This window comes from Choloepus didactylus, chromosome 5 (genome assembly GCF_015220235.1).
Source record: "Choloepus didactylus isolate mChoDid1 chromosome 5, mChoDid1.pri, whole genome shotgun sequence".
In the NCBI taxonomy this organism is placed as follows: Eukaryota; Metazoa; Chordata; class Mammalia; order Pilosa; family Megalonychidae; genus Choloepus; species Choloepus didactylus.
Genome location: NC_051311.1, coordinates 10,905,749 through 10,919,712, shown reverse-complemented (window position 1 = coordinate 10,919,712; position 13,964 = coordinate 10,905,749). Strand labels below are relative to the sequence as shown.

General features: G+C 40.2%; 1 pseudogene; it reads left to right on the top strand.

Annotated features, from left to right (window-relative positions):
• The window catches only part of LOC119535186, a 78,630-nt pseudogene that overhangs the window by 32,088 nt on the left and 32,578 nt on the right, over positions 1-13,964 (top strand).

Here is a 13,964-nt window from a genome sequence, read left to right as displayed (position 1 = left end):
CAGCTCTGGGCTGTGGGTCTGGCCCTGGGCAGGAGTGGCCCCAGCCCACCGGGGAGATGGCTGCAAGGGGCGTGGTTTCTTTCTCCTTTTGGCTCCCCTCTGCTCCCCTAGCCCCAAGACAATTAGCAGCAGGTGTGGGAAGGGCTATGTTCCATGCCAGACAGTGAGGCGTTGGCCCAGCCCGCTCCTGCCGTGCTTCACTGTGCGGTTCTCCCCGTCATATCCACAGCCACTCCTGGGTTTGTTTGTTTTTTTTTTAAAGAACTAGTGTGTCTCCAAACACCAGCCCACCATTTCCCCACACCGCAGTGCAGCTGCTGGACTTTCAGCTAGCTAGCTCACTCGTTTCAGAATGCGGACTCCCGGTTTCACCAAATGCACCGTTCCTGTGGATTTAGCAGACCTTGTCTGGCTGGTGCATTGCCGGAATTTGTGTTCTGGATCACTTTCTGGTTTTTATCTAGTGTTTTTCACAGAGGTGTTTTTTTGCTCTGCCTCACCTAGCTGCCATCTTAGGTTCTCCCTTCAGTCATTTTCTTGATGCAGAGAAAGTCAGGGCAGCTTGTCTACACTAAGAAAATGTTTTATTATTAGCCAGACATTTAGGACCTAATTATCTTGTCTGAGATTCTGTCAGCCCAGCTCTTTAGTAAATTTGACCAGTATTTTATGCTGATTAATCCAAGAGCTTAGGGATTTCTTTTTCTTTCTTCTTCCATGTGAGGCTCAAGGTCTAGAGTCAGTGGTATATGTATGCTGTGTTGTTTTTCCCATTCTGAAACCCTATTTTATCCATCACTGGGGCTGGTGATGCAAAAGCTTGTAATGGTGAGGCATCATGCTGAATATGGCATTATTTCTGACAATTCATTAAATTGTTTGACATTCAGGATTTCACTTAACTTTGGGCATATTAGGTATATCACAATAACCTGGAAGCAAATAAGTTCTTCAGTCAGCCTATGTGTTTGATGTTCTAAAATACAGCTATATTTATACAAACATATGTAAGGTATATTATCCCATAAACTCTATGGCCATACATATGGCTCTGTATATTATTATGACAGTATGGGAGTACAAAATTTATAATTCCAAATGATTTTCAAAAAGTAAAATACATTAGGTAATTGTTTTAAAAAAACTTTTATCTGACAAATATGAAGAAATGATGCAGAAGATGGAAGCATACTTTGTCATATGTTTCTGTATGTGTAAAATGGGGGAGGACCTATTGTTTTTATTGCCACCTATTTCTTAAATGGATATCCTGCTTTAGTTAAGTTGGGTTACAATAACATCTTTGCTTTTTGCTCCTTGTGAACTTTGCCTTCTGCATTATGTTTTAATTCAAGCACTTTCCTTTACTCACATCTTAGATCCAGAAGAGGTCGGCTGTGTTCTCTCTTGATAGTACAGGTTTTGGTCATGATTGAGTTTCGTCTTCTGGGTAGCTTCAATGTTCATCTGTTGGTGAGTGGCCTCTCAACCTTCTTATTTGTGAAGGAAGTTAGAAATCAGAAGCCTTCCATGTGACTAATCAGCAGCCTGCTGCCATCCTTGTGAATTCTGATAATCTTTGACACCAGAGATTAGACTCTCCTTTGCACTGTACTGAGGCATTCCAAAGTCACCCAACTTGTAGCATTTTTTAACAGTGGGAGCACTTGGTTGTAGGTAGCAGGCCAGAAGGAGCTATAAATAAATAAAATCCTAAAGTGCTTGCTTCCTTCATTCAGGGGTAGTCTGCTGATAAGATGCAAGCATCTGGCAGAAGAGAAGATTCTCAGCAGGTTTTAAGTGCTTACCAAAGTGCTTTCCTGTATCCATGGCTCAGCTTCTAGTCTCTGCTGTGTTATTTTGGCACACTAAACTTGTAAGATTGGAGAGTTGAGTTTAAAACTCAATATATCATGAGGGTAGCCCAAGGTCTCTTCTTGTCAAGGAAGACTAGCTGATTCCAGAGAGGAGGAAAAACAGAATCCAAGGCACCTGTAAATCCCTGTAGTTTCGTACTGTGGGTTTGTAGCTAATTATACAGCAGGCAACAGTAATATGCTGTAACCCTGTCAGCATACTTGTTTCAGAAGAGCAAATCTTCCAGCAGAGCAAAGAAGGGACTTCGGAGGGGCTGCAGATGAATGAAGCAATGATCATTTTATTGTAAACTAAAGCTTTGCAGTGGAATCAGGACATGTGAACTGCAAGGGTACCACAAAGGGAGAGGCCAACAGAAATATATAGTTCAGATGTGTTTTACAGCTCTTGATTTGGATTCTCCTACAGAAATACAGTCACAGAAGGAGACCACCACTGGAGAAAGTAAAAAACTTTCTCCTATGGTACTGCTGTTAGTGACTGCTAGTAGCTTATTCAGCCAACCTCTTCTGATTCTACCTTGCTGCCTGATTTCAAAAGATTTGCCCTCTACTGGCTCTCAGTCACAGCTTGTTGTAACCACCGCTTGTTTGCATGCATCCCCATCATTTTCATGTAGGGTCTTTTTCTTCCTCCCTTCAAGTTAGAAGGCAAAAGAAGCAGGAACATTTTTATGTGATAAAAGATCTATGTAGGGCCAGCTAGAATCAAGCAAAATGAAATTCATCTGGAAGGGATGGTAAAAGGCTCCGAGAACTTGTGACCACCAGAGAAGTCAGTGTTCCTTAAATTAAAGAGAGCTCAGATAGCAGGCAGCAACTTGGACTTTGCATTCATATTGATACAGGCTTTCCAGCCATTCTGGGCAGGCGGATCAATAAAATCAGAGGTGACTTAATGCCAAGAACCTCAGAATTCAAAGGATTTCTCTTGTCCTTCTTCAAATTCTATACAGATGCAGAGTGCTATTCTTGGGAACTGAGATGAGAAAATGCCAGGTCTAGATTCTGGTTTATGACACCATGCTTAATAGTGTCCTTGGGAAGCGTCCTCTTTGGTTTCTCAGTTATCACATCTGTAAAATGAAATTAATCTACTAGAAGGAAAAGTGATGCCAATATTCATCACAACATTGTGAATGGAGATTCATGATAAAAGTGTTTTTGCAAACTTCTTATAAAAAGTGAATTTATATACCATTTATGTATTTGGAAATGCAATTGGTTGCCTTATCAGAGATTGAGCCATGTAACTATATTTGCATGATGAATATGCAGTATAATGTGGCAGAATTTTATTTTATTTTTAACCACAAAAATGGAATACTTGACTTATACACAATTTCTTCTTTATTTTGTAAAGGCCATAGATCTAGTTTTCCAATGTATCACAGAAGTATGCAGTATGCCATTTTTGTTATATTCTCAAATTGATCAAATAGCCCCTGTATAGGTTAATAGAATATATCAGTAATCATTATGGACAGAGCTAAGTATTTACCTGGTAATATAGGATTTATCCTTTCTTCCCTGCTCATCTTCCCTACAACCCTACAGGTTTTTATTCTGTCTGGCTCTAAACTCTTACATGATTGATTTAGGGCTATCCCTTTAAAAGCTGGGGATGTTAGGAGGGTTTGTTTTTCACCTCATACTGTTTAGATGGTACATAATTCCTATAACAAGGCAGCAGGGGACTCTCTGTGAGAGCTTAAGAATTGCTGATGGAGAAGGGCTGGCTTTTTGTTGTTGTTCTTTTTAATTCAGGTCCTTTTCTACTGTAAACTTGGTCCTCATCATGTGAAGACTCCCTAAGGGATTATAATATAGGTACAGAAGCAGTGAGACCATTTTATTAGTTTAAAAAAATTGGTTAACAGTTGAGAGAGATTATACTGTTTTCTAAACCCCTGAAATCTGGGTCACTGGCCCCAGATAATGCTTTGGTTGTAGGGTTCTTCTCTCTGGACTGAAGTTCATGGATAAGAAACTGCAGGTGGCTCTTTCTTTTGAATCTTTTATGTCTTAAAAGGAAAACTTCCCTTTATTTGCATAGCCTATCATTAATTTTCTGCTATAGAACCTGTCCATTCTTTTCATTTGTTGGTGAGGGCCAAGGTGCCTCATAACTAAGGATCTCTTATAAAATGAAATCCATTCCCCCCGAGTGAGGCTCAGGGAATCCAAACAGCAAAGGTTCGGGTTTTTGCACTAGGAGGTTGCTTTTGCTGCCTTATGAATTCAGTCTGTGATACAGGTTTGATGCAAAGAGCATTTCTACTCACAAATCATATGAGGTATACAGTTTGTGTGCAGTGATATGTCACAGCTTTTTATTTATATGGCCGGCTCACTCTATTCTGTTCCTTTCACTGCCATGGAAAGTGCATCATTTTCCTCCCTCTCTCCTCCTTCCCACATGTCATCGGCACCACCCACTAGGTTCTGCCCATTAAGAGTCCTCTCTGTGCCAGAAAACCCACAATGATTAAATGCTGGTAAAGAAGTGTTAGGTTAAATATCACCAATCAATCCTGTTACAACCCCTAAATTGTGGGTGGTAAGTATAACTTTGCCTTTTTAACATTGATAATAAGAGGTTTTTTGGTTTGTTTTTTCCTTTGAGGAAATGACTAGCATCAAATTAAAAAAAAAGACTTGGTGTCAAAGACCAAAGAGAATACGGGAAACTTGCCTTGCAGTTTCCTACCCTTATCCTAGTCTGTCTTTCATGATTTTGGCACATTGTTTATAAGGAAATTCTAGGGCCAGCCAAACTTAGGTAAGATTTTATTTGTGAGAGGCCTAGAGTTTTTAAGCCTATGGCAATTTTAAAAAGTCATTATTACCTTCGCTCATATAGTTTAAAAAGTGTTAATTTTTAACAAATTATACTATTTTAGTCATAGAACAATTTATATACATTCCTGCATTATTTTCAGTTCCTTTAAGCTCCTATAGAACCTAGTATCCTCCTTTTTCCCCCCTTCTATGGGAGGAAGAGTCTGGCTACATAGACTTAGAATGAGTAGCCAGTAAATAGAAGCAAGTAAAATAAGCTGGAATAGGTTCCCATTTTTCAAGTGGGAAATTGAAGTTTCTATTAAACTTTAATACCTATCCTAAGAAGTGTTTCACTTAGCAGCATGCTTTGCATGAAATAATCTGTAGCATTCTCTTATAATGAGCACCTGCCAAGGCTGATCTTAATCTAGTTCTGCACTGCAGAGACGTGCTACCCTAGGGACCTGCATCTGGAGCTCACCTTCCTCTCAGGGGCAATCAGTTTTCCTTATCTTGGTGAAAAGTGGCACCTGCTCAAGATTCTCAAACATGCCACATTGGGTTGAGATTTAGATTCTAGCCTTGAAAATAATTCTAGCTTTGTGGTTCTCTCAGTACAGCAGGTCAGCATGCCTCATGCTGCCAGTGACAAGGAGCCATCAGATGGCAAATCCCACAGACAGGATCTCCTGTGACTCTGAATAGGAGTAAGGCCTGGATTCAGCTCAGATTGAAACTCACAGGGACTAGGGTCCTGATTTCTTTCAAGTCTCAGATCTTCTACTTCACCATAGGGAATTATTCTTTATACCTGGTAAAATATGCGTATGGGGGTGGGGGGCAAGAGTACACTAGACAGGGAATCCTACCCCAGGACCTGTCAGTTTGTTATAAATAATCACATCACACTAGCACCAACTTTGTTGGAAATTTATCTCTTATCTATTCTGCTTCAGTTTTCCTGTCTGTAAATAGTGACAGAGTTTAAGCCTCAGAAGACCAAACCTGTGTTAAGGTTTTTAAGATCTTCCCATGGAAAACAAGAAAATAATGCTTTACACTTATGATTGGAAGAATAGGGATTGTTCTGCAACCAAAATCAGTCGAGTTTGGCTCTGGTTACCTCTGCCATTGTTTATGGCAACACCCGCGCTGACATTTTCCTTTCTTTCCATCTAATGAGTTCTGGGCTTCTCCTCCAAACACACACACATGCTCACAAGTATATAAAACACAAATGGAGCTTGGTTTTTTTCAAAAGCAATGGCGTTTTCAAAAATAATATAAATGTATTCTTGGATTATTACTGTAAGTGCTGTCAGAACTCATCTTTGGTATGTATGTTTGGAATATGTGTGCTATTGGCTGTAAATTGTCTCTTATTATTCTATGGCACCTTGTCCAGGGACACACTATAGAACAAGATGTAGCATCTTCATGTGCTGGCCTGATAAAATTTGTATGACGTGTAATAGAAAACAGAATTTGTTCTGAGCTGTTTTCAAGTTCAATAAATAACTATAATACTCAGATAAAGATGTTCTTTATTAGGTCACATGGGCCCCAATATATAAGTTATAGGTTACCAATTTAGAGTGGCTTTTGCAATTGCAAGTTTCCGGTTGGATGTTTAATCATTGTAAGAAATATTTCTACACCCTCCCGTGTACTTCCTGCTCATTGTCTGGTTGTCTAGAGGGCTTTTGATTCTGATTCAGTGCAGGCAAGTGACAAGGGGGTGGATGGTCCCCACTCAGGCCTCTGTCAGGTCTCTCATGATGACAAGAATCTGTTTCCGGTAGTCAAGGTAACAACCAAAGTCCCTCCTTCATGGAAAAGTTTGTTGTGAAGATGCTGTGGGGAATGAGAGATGATAACACATCTGAGCCCTAATGCCAAGGAACAAGGTAAAGATAGTTAAGATTGAATCATATTTTTGAGAGTTAGGATTCATCCTATACCTTGCAGCTCACTCACATGTTAGCTCGCTCTCTCTCTTTTTCTCTTTCTCTTTCTTCCTTTCCTCCCTCTATCCCTCCCTCCCTCCCTGATTTTTACTAGGCAATATTTATGAGGACCAACTTGGAAGGGTATCATAAAGTAATGATGCCCCAGAGGCTTTGAGCTCTTTTTAACTTAATGTAGCTTTGAGATTCAATATATACTACTGATCTAGATCACCTGTTTCACCAAGATTAACTGCTACTGAAAGTTATCCCTGTCCCATTGCTCTTTTCCAATGAAAGTGAAAGTTAAGGACTTATTTAACCACCTCCCTACACTTAGCACATATTTTTCATGAAACCCATAACATATCTACCCAGTCCTCATTTACATAGCCAATGGTAGGACCTACTGTATCCTCAAATCTGAACTGGAATCATGTTGTTAGTACTCCATAGACAACTACATCTCTCTCCCAACAAGGCCAGAAACTGAAAGTTTTAAATTCCTCCTACCTTTCAGACCATTTCCTTCCATCTCCAGCAAAAAGATGCTCTAGCATGAAGTGAAAAACTTCCTGTGGCAAGCAAGATGGAATGTGCATGTGCTAGGCTACTGAGTCTAAAATGCAGAGAACTCCCCTAGTAGGACCATTGGTTTGAATTTATCCTGTGGAGGGACATTTCAGAATAGGATTTATTCTGAGAGTGGTTTCTCAGAATATTTAGGATACCAAATCCCAAGAGTCCTACATTTAACCCTGGAAAAGCCATATTCCCACTCCTCTCTGTGTGTGTCTCATTTTTTTTTGTCCCCAATGTTTTGACATGGGCTTGGAACATAAATGACTGGCTGTAATGTTGACATGCATTGGATTCTTACGTGCCTTATTATTTTTTAATCAGGCTAGGAGGAATACCTGTAGTAGTAGTTGCTGTAGAAACCCGAACAGTGGAACTAAGTATCCCAGCTGATCCTGCAAATCTGGATTCCGAAGCCAAGGTGGGTCATCATGAGTACCCTGTGTGCTTGTGCTTGGTGTGGCATCTCCCTTCTGCAGAGCTGGTGGTATATTGGGAGGAAGCATTACAAGCCACCAATTTTAGAGGGAAGGGCAGTCAGCAGCCTGGATGATGTTAGACCATCATGTGCTCACTTTTATGATGACTCTAGATGGACTGCAAGCTAAATTCTGCCTTAAAAATATAATAGGTTGTTACTGTGGTCTAATAGATGCTAGAGAACAGCCTATTCCTATAGGGGAAGTGATGTTTCAGAAAGACAGCTGAGGTGATGCCATGGGCATCTGGGACCCAGATTCTCTGAGCACACACATGGGGGAACTACAACCAGAAGTAATAATGAAGTCTGCTCTGACTCCAAGGATAAACAGCTCATCTTTTTTAAAGGAGTACATTACATTTTCACAACCTGACATAAGATCCAGAAAGTGTGGAAATGGTGGGAGATTGGGGAGAAGTTTATTCAGCACTGCGATATCAAGTGTCTGTTCATTAACCACAGTAGAGCACAGAGGTGAAAGACTTCAGGAAAAAGAGCACTCTTGGAGACTATGTGCAGTTGACTTGCTTTGAGGAGTATGTGAGTCATTTAAAGTTAGCTTTGGGGAAGCCTAGAATGAGGGTTTCTCATACTGCATTCTTGCGTTAGAAGCAGTCAAGTTTCCACTAAAGAATGGTGGTGTAATTAGGACTTGAAAAGAATTTAATAGGGTAAAAAAGCCAGAATCCTTTCTTCTCTTTTACTTCAAAGATGATCATCTTGATGAATGACTGTTTTTGTTTGTTTCATTTGATTTTGAGTTTTTAATCAGTAAAACTGTTGACCTTGGAAAGATCCCCCTCAGTTGTTGTTTAATTGTGTCTTCCTTTCTGACTTTCCCCAATAGATAATTCAGCAGGCTGGCCAGGTTTGGTTCCCAGATTCTGCATTTAAGACATATCAGGGGCTTCCGCAGGGGTCCTGGCGAGAGATGATGGCCGAGTCGGCCCTGGGGCTGACGACGTGTTACTCCTCCAGGAAAGTAGGTAGAAAGCCAGGAACTGCGTAGACTGGACACCACAGAGCAATCTGCGTTTGGGCATACTTCATACAACACTCATGAAAACGTGGAACTGCTGAGATCAGCGAAATCTGTTAAGTTTTTGCGGCCAGGGGACCCGTGCCCCTCCCTGCCAGGCTCAGTCCCGTGGGAGGAGGGGCTGTCAGCTCCGGGAAGGAGAAGGGAGAACTGCAGTGGCAGCCCTTATCGGAATCTCATTCTACTGATCCAAACTCCAACCATAGATAGACTGAGATCAGACACCAGAGAATCTGAGAGCAGCCAGCCCAGCAGAGAGGAGACAGGCACAGAGAAAAAAAAACAACACGAAAAACTCCAAAATAAAAGCGGAGGATTTTTGGAGTTCTGGTGAACATAGAAAGGGGAAGGGCCCTGAGGCGCATATGCAAATCCTGAAGAAAAGCTGATCTCTCTGCCCTGTGGACCTTTCCTTAATGGCCCTGGTTGCTTTGTCTCTTAGCATTTCAATAACCCATTAGATCTCTGAGGAGGCCCTTTTTTTTTTTTTTTTTTTTTTAATCCTTTTTTCTTTTTCTAAAACAATTACTCTAAGAAGCCCAATACAGAAAGCTTCAAAGACTTGCAATTTGGGCAGGTCAAGTCAACAGCAGAACTAGGAGAGCTCTGAGACAAAACGCAATAATCCAGTCGCTGAGAAAATTCACTAAACACCACAACTTCCCAAGAAAAGGGGGGTGTCCGCTCACAGCCATCATCCTGGTGGACAGGAAACACTCCTGCCCATCGCCAGCCCCATAGCCCAGAGCTGCCCCAGACAACCCAGTGTGACGGAAGTGCTTCAAATAACAGGCACACACCACAAAACTGGGCGTGGACATTAGCCTTCCCTGCAACCTCAGCTGATTGTCCCAGAGTTGGGAAGGTAGAGCAGTGTGAATTAACAAAGCCCCATTCAGCCATCATTTCAGCAGACTGGGAGCCTCCCTACACAGCCCAGCAGCCCAGAACTGCCCTGGGGGGACGGCACTCACCTGTGACATAACAGTCATCCCTCAACAGAGGACCCGGGGTGCACGGCCTGGAAGAGGGGCCCACTTGCAAGTCTCAGGAGCCATATGCCAATACAAGGACTTGTGGGTCAGTGGCAGAGACAAACTGTGGCAGGACTGAACTGAAGGATTAGACTATTGCAGCAGCTTTAAAACTCTAGGATCACCAGGGAGATTTGATTGTTAGGGCCACCCCCCCTCCCTGACTGCCCAGAAACACGCCCCATATACAGGGCAGGCAACACCAACTACACACGCAAGCTTGGTACACCAATTGGACCCCACAAGACTCACTCCCCCACTCACCAAAAAGTCTAAACAGGGGAGAACTGGCTTCTGGAGAACAGGTGGCTCGTGGACGCCACCTGCTGGTTAGTTAGAGAAAGTGTACTCCACGAAGCTGTAGATCTGATAAATTAGAGATAAGGACTTCAATTGGTCTACAAACCCTAAAAGAACCCTATCAAGTTCAGCAAATGCCACGAGGCCAAAAACAACAGAAAATTATAAAGCATATGAAAAAACCAGACGATATGGATAACCCAAGCCCAAGCACCCAAATCAAAACCAGAAGAGACACAGCACTAGAGCAGCTACTCAAAGAACTAAAGATGAACAGTGAGACCATAGTACGGGATAAAGGAAATCAAGAAGACCTAGAAGAGCATAAAGAAGACATTGCAAGACTAAATAAAAAAATGGATGATCTTATGGAAATTAAAGAAACTGTTGACCAAATTAAAAAGATTCTGGACACTCATAGTACAAGACTAGAGGAAGTTGAACAAATCAGTGACCTCAAAGATGACAGAATGGAAAATGAAAGCATAAAAGAAAGAATGGGGAAAAAAATTGAAAAAATCGAAATGGACCTCAGGGATATGATAGATAATATGAAACGTCCAAATATAAGACTCATTGGTGTCCCAGAAGGGGAAGAAAAGGGTAAAGGTCTAGGAAGAATATTCAAAGAAATTGTTGGGGAAAACTTCCCAAATCTTCTAAACAACATAAATACACAAATCATAAATGCTCAGCGAACCCCAAATAGAATAAATCCAAATAAACCCACTCTAAAACATATACTGATCACACTGTCAAACACAGAAGAGAAGGAGCAAGTTCTGAAAGCAGCAAGAGAAAAGCAATTCACCACATACAAAGGAAACAGCATAAGACTAAGTAGTGACTACTCAGCAGCCACCATGGAGGTGAGAAGGCAGTGGCACGATATATTTAAAACTCTGAGTGAGAAAAATTTCCAGCCAAGAATACTTTATCCAGCAAAGCTCTCCTTCAAATTTGAGGGAGAGCTTAAACTTTTCACAGACAAACAAATGCTGAGAGAATTTGCTAACAAGAGACCTGCCCTACTGGAGATAGTAAAGGGAGCCCTACAGACAGAGAAACAAAGAAAGGACAGAGAGACATGGAGAAAGGATCAGTACTAAAGAGATTCGGTATCGGTACAATAAAGGATATTAATAGAGAGAGGGAAAAATATGACAAACATAAACCAAAGGCTGATTCACGAAATGCCTTCACGGTTATAACGTTGAATGTAAATGGATTAAACTCCCCAATTAAAAGATATAGATTCGCAGAATGGATCAAAAAAAATGAACCATCAATATGTTGCATACAAGAGACTCATCTTAGACACAGGGACACAAAGAAACTGAAAGTGAAAGGATGGAAAAAAATATTTCATGCAAGCTACAGCCAAAAGAAAGCAGGTGTAGCAATATTAATCTCAGATAAAATAGACTTCAAATGCAGGGATGTTTTGAGAGACAAAGAAGGCCACTACATACTAATAAAAGGGGCAATTCAGCAAGAAGAAATAACAATCGTAAATGTCTATGCACCCATTCAAGGTGCCACAAAATACATGAGAGAAACACTGGCAAAACTAAAGGAAGCAATTGATGTTTCCACAATAATTGTGGGAGACTTCAACACATCACTCTCTCCTATAGATAGATCAACCAGACAGAAGACCAATAAGGAAATTGAAAACCTAAACAATCTGATAAATGAATTAGAATTAACAGACATATACAGGACATTACATCCCAAATCACCAGGATACACATACTTTTCTAGTGCTCATGGAACTTTCTCCAGAATAGATCATATGCTGGGACATAAAACAAGCCTCAAAAATTTAAAAAGATTGAAATTATTCAAAGCACATTCTCTGACCACAATGGAATACAATTAGAAGTCAATAACCATCAGAGACTTAGAAAATTATCAAATACCTGGAGGTTAAACAACACACTCCTAAACAATCAGTGGGTTAAAGAAGAAATAGCAAGAGAAATTGCTAAATATATAGAGACGAACGAAAATGAGAACACAACATACCAAAACCTATGGGATGCAGCAAAAGCAGTGCTAAGGGGGAAATTTATAGCACTAAACGCATATATTAAAAAGGAAGAAAGAGCCAAAATCAAAGAACTAATGGATCAACTGAAGAAGCTAGAAAATGAACAGCAAACCAATCCTAAACCAAGTAGAAGAAAAGAAATAACAAGGATTAAAGCAGAAATAAATGACATAAAGAACAAAAAAACAATAGAGAGGATAAATATCACCAAAAGTTGGTTCTTTGAGAAGATCAACAAGATTGACAAGTCCCTAGCAAGACTGAGAAAATCAAAAAGAGAGAAGACCCATATAAACAAAATAATGAATGAAAAAGGTGACATAACTGCAGATCCTGAAGAAATTAAAAAAATTATAAGAGGATACTATGAACAACTGTATGGCAACAAACTGGAGAATGTAGAGGAAATGGACAATTTCTTGGAAACATATGAACAACCTAGACTGACCAGAGAAGAAATAGAAGACCTCAACCAACCCATCACAAGCAAAGAGATCCAATCAGTCATCAAAAATATTCCCACAAATAAATGCCCAGGGCCAGATGGCTTCACAGGGGAATTCTACCAAACTTTCCAGAAAGAACTGACACCAATCTTACTCAAACTCTTTCAAAACATTGAAGAAAATGGAACACTACCTAACTCATTTTATGAAGCTAACATCAATCTAATACCAAAACCAGGCAAAGATGCTACAAAAAAGGAAAACTACCGGCCAATCTCCCTAATGAATATAGATGCAAAAATCCTCAACAAAATACTTGCAAATCGAATCCAAAGACACATTAAAAAAATCATACACCATGACCAAGTGGGGTTTATTCCGGGCATGCAAGGATGGTTCAACATAAGAAAATCAATCAATGTATTACAACACATTAACAAGTCAAAAGGGAAAAATCCATTGATCATCTCAATAGATGCTGAAAAAGCATTTGACAAAATCCAACATCCCTTTTTGATAAAAACACTTCAAAAGGTAGGAATTGAAGGAAACTTCCTCAACATGATAAAGGGCATATATGAAAAACCCACAGCCAGCATAGTACTCAATGGTGAGAGACTGAAAGCCTTCCCTCTAAGATCAGGAACAAGACAAGGATGCCCGCTGTCACCACTGTTATTCAACATTGTGCTGGAAGTGCTAGCCAGGGCAATCCGGCAAGACAAAGAAATAAAAGGCATCCAAATTGGAAAAGAAGAAGTAAAACTGTCATTGTTTGCAGATGATATGATCTTATATCTAGAAAACCCTGAGAAATCGACGATACAGCTACTAGAGCTAATAAACAAATTTAGCAAAGTAGCGGGATACAAGGTTAATGCACATAAGTCAGTAATGTTTCTATATGCTAGAAATAGAACAAACTGAAGAGACACTCAAGAAAAAGATACCATTTTCAATAGCAACTAAAAAAATCAAGTACCTAGGAATAAACTTAACCAAAGATGTAAAAGACCTATACAAAGAAAACTACATAACTCTACTAAAAGAAATAGAAGGGGACCTTAAAAGATGGAAAAATATTCCATGTTCATGGATAGGAAGACTAAATGTCATTAAGATGTCAATTCTAACCAAACTCATCTACAGATTCAATGCAATCCCAATCAAAATTCCAACAACCTACTTTGCAGACTTGGAAAAGCTAGTTATCAAATTTATTTGGAAAGGGAAGATGCCTCGAATTGCTAAAGACACTCTAAAAAAGAAAAACGAAGTGGGAGGACTTAACACTCCCTGACTTTGAAGCTTATTATAAAGCCACAGTTGCCAAAACAGCATGGTACTGGCACAAAGATAGACATATAGATCAATGGAATCGAATTGAGAATTCGGAGATAGACCCTCAGATCTATGGCCGACTGA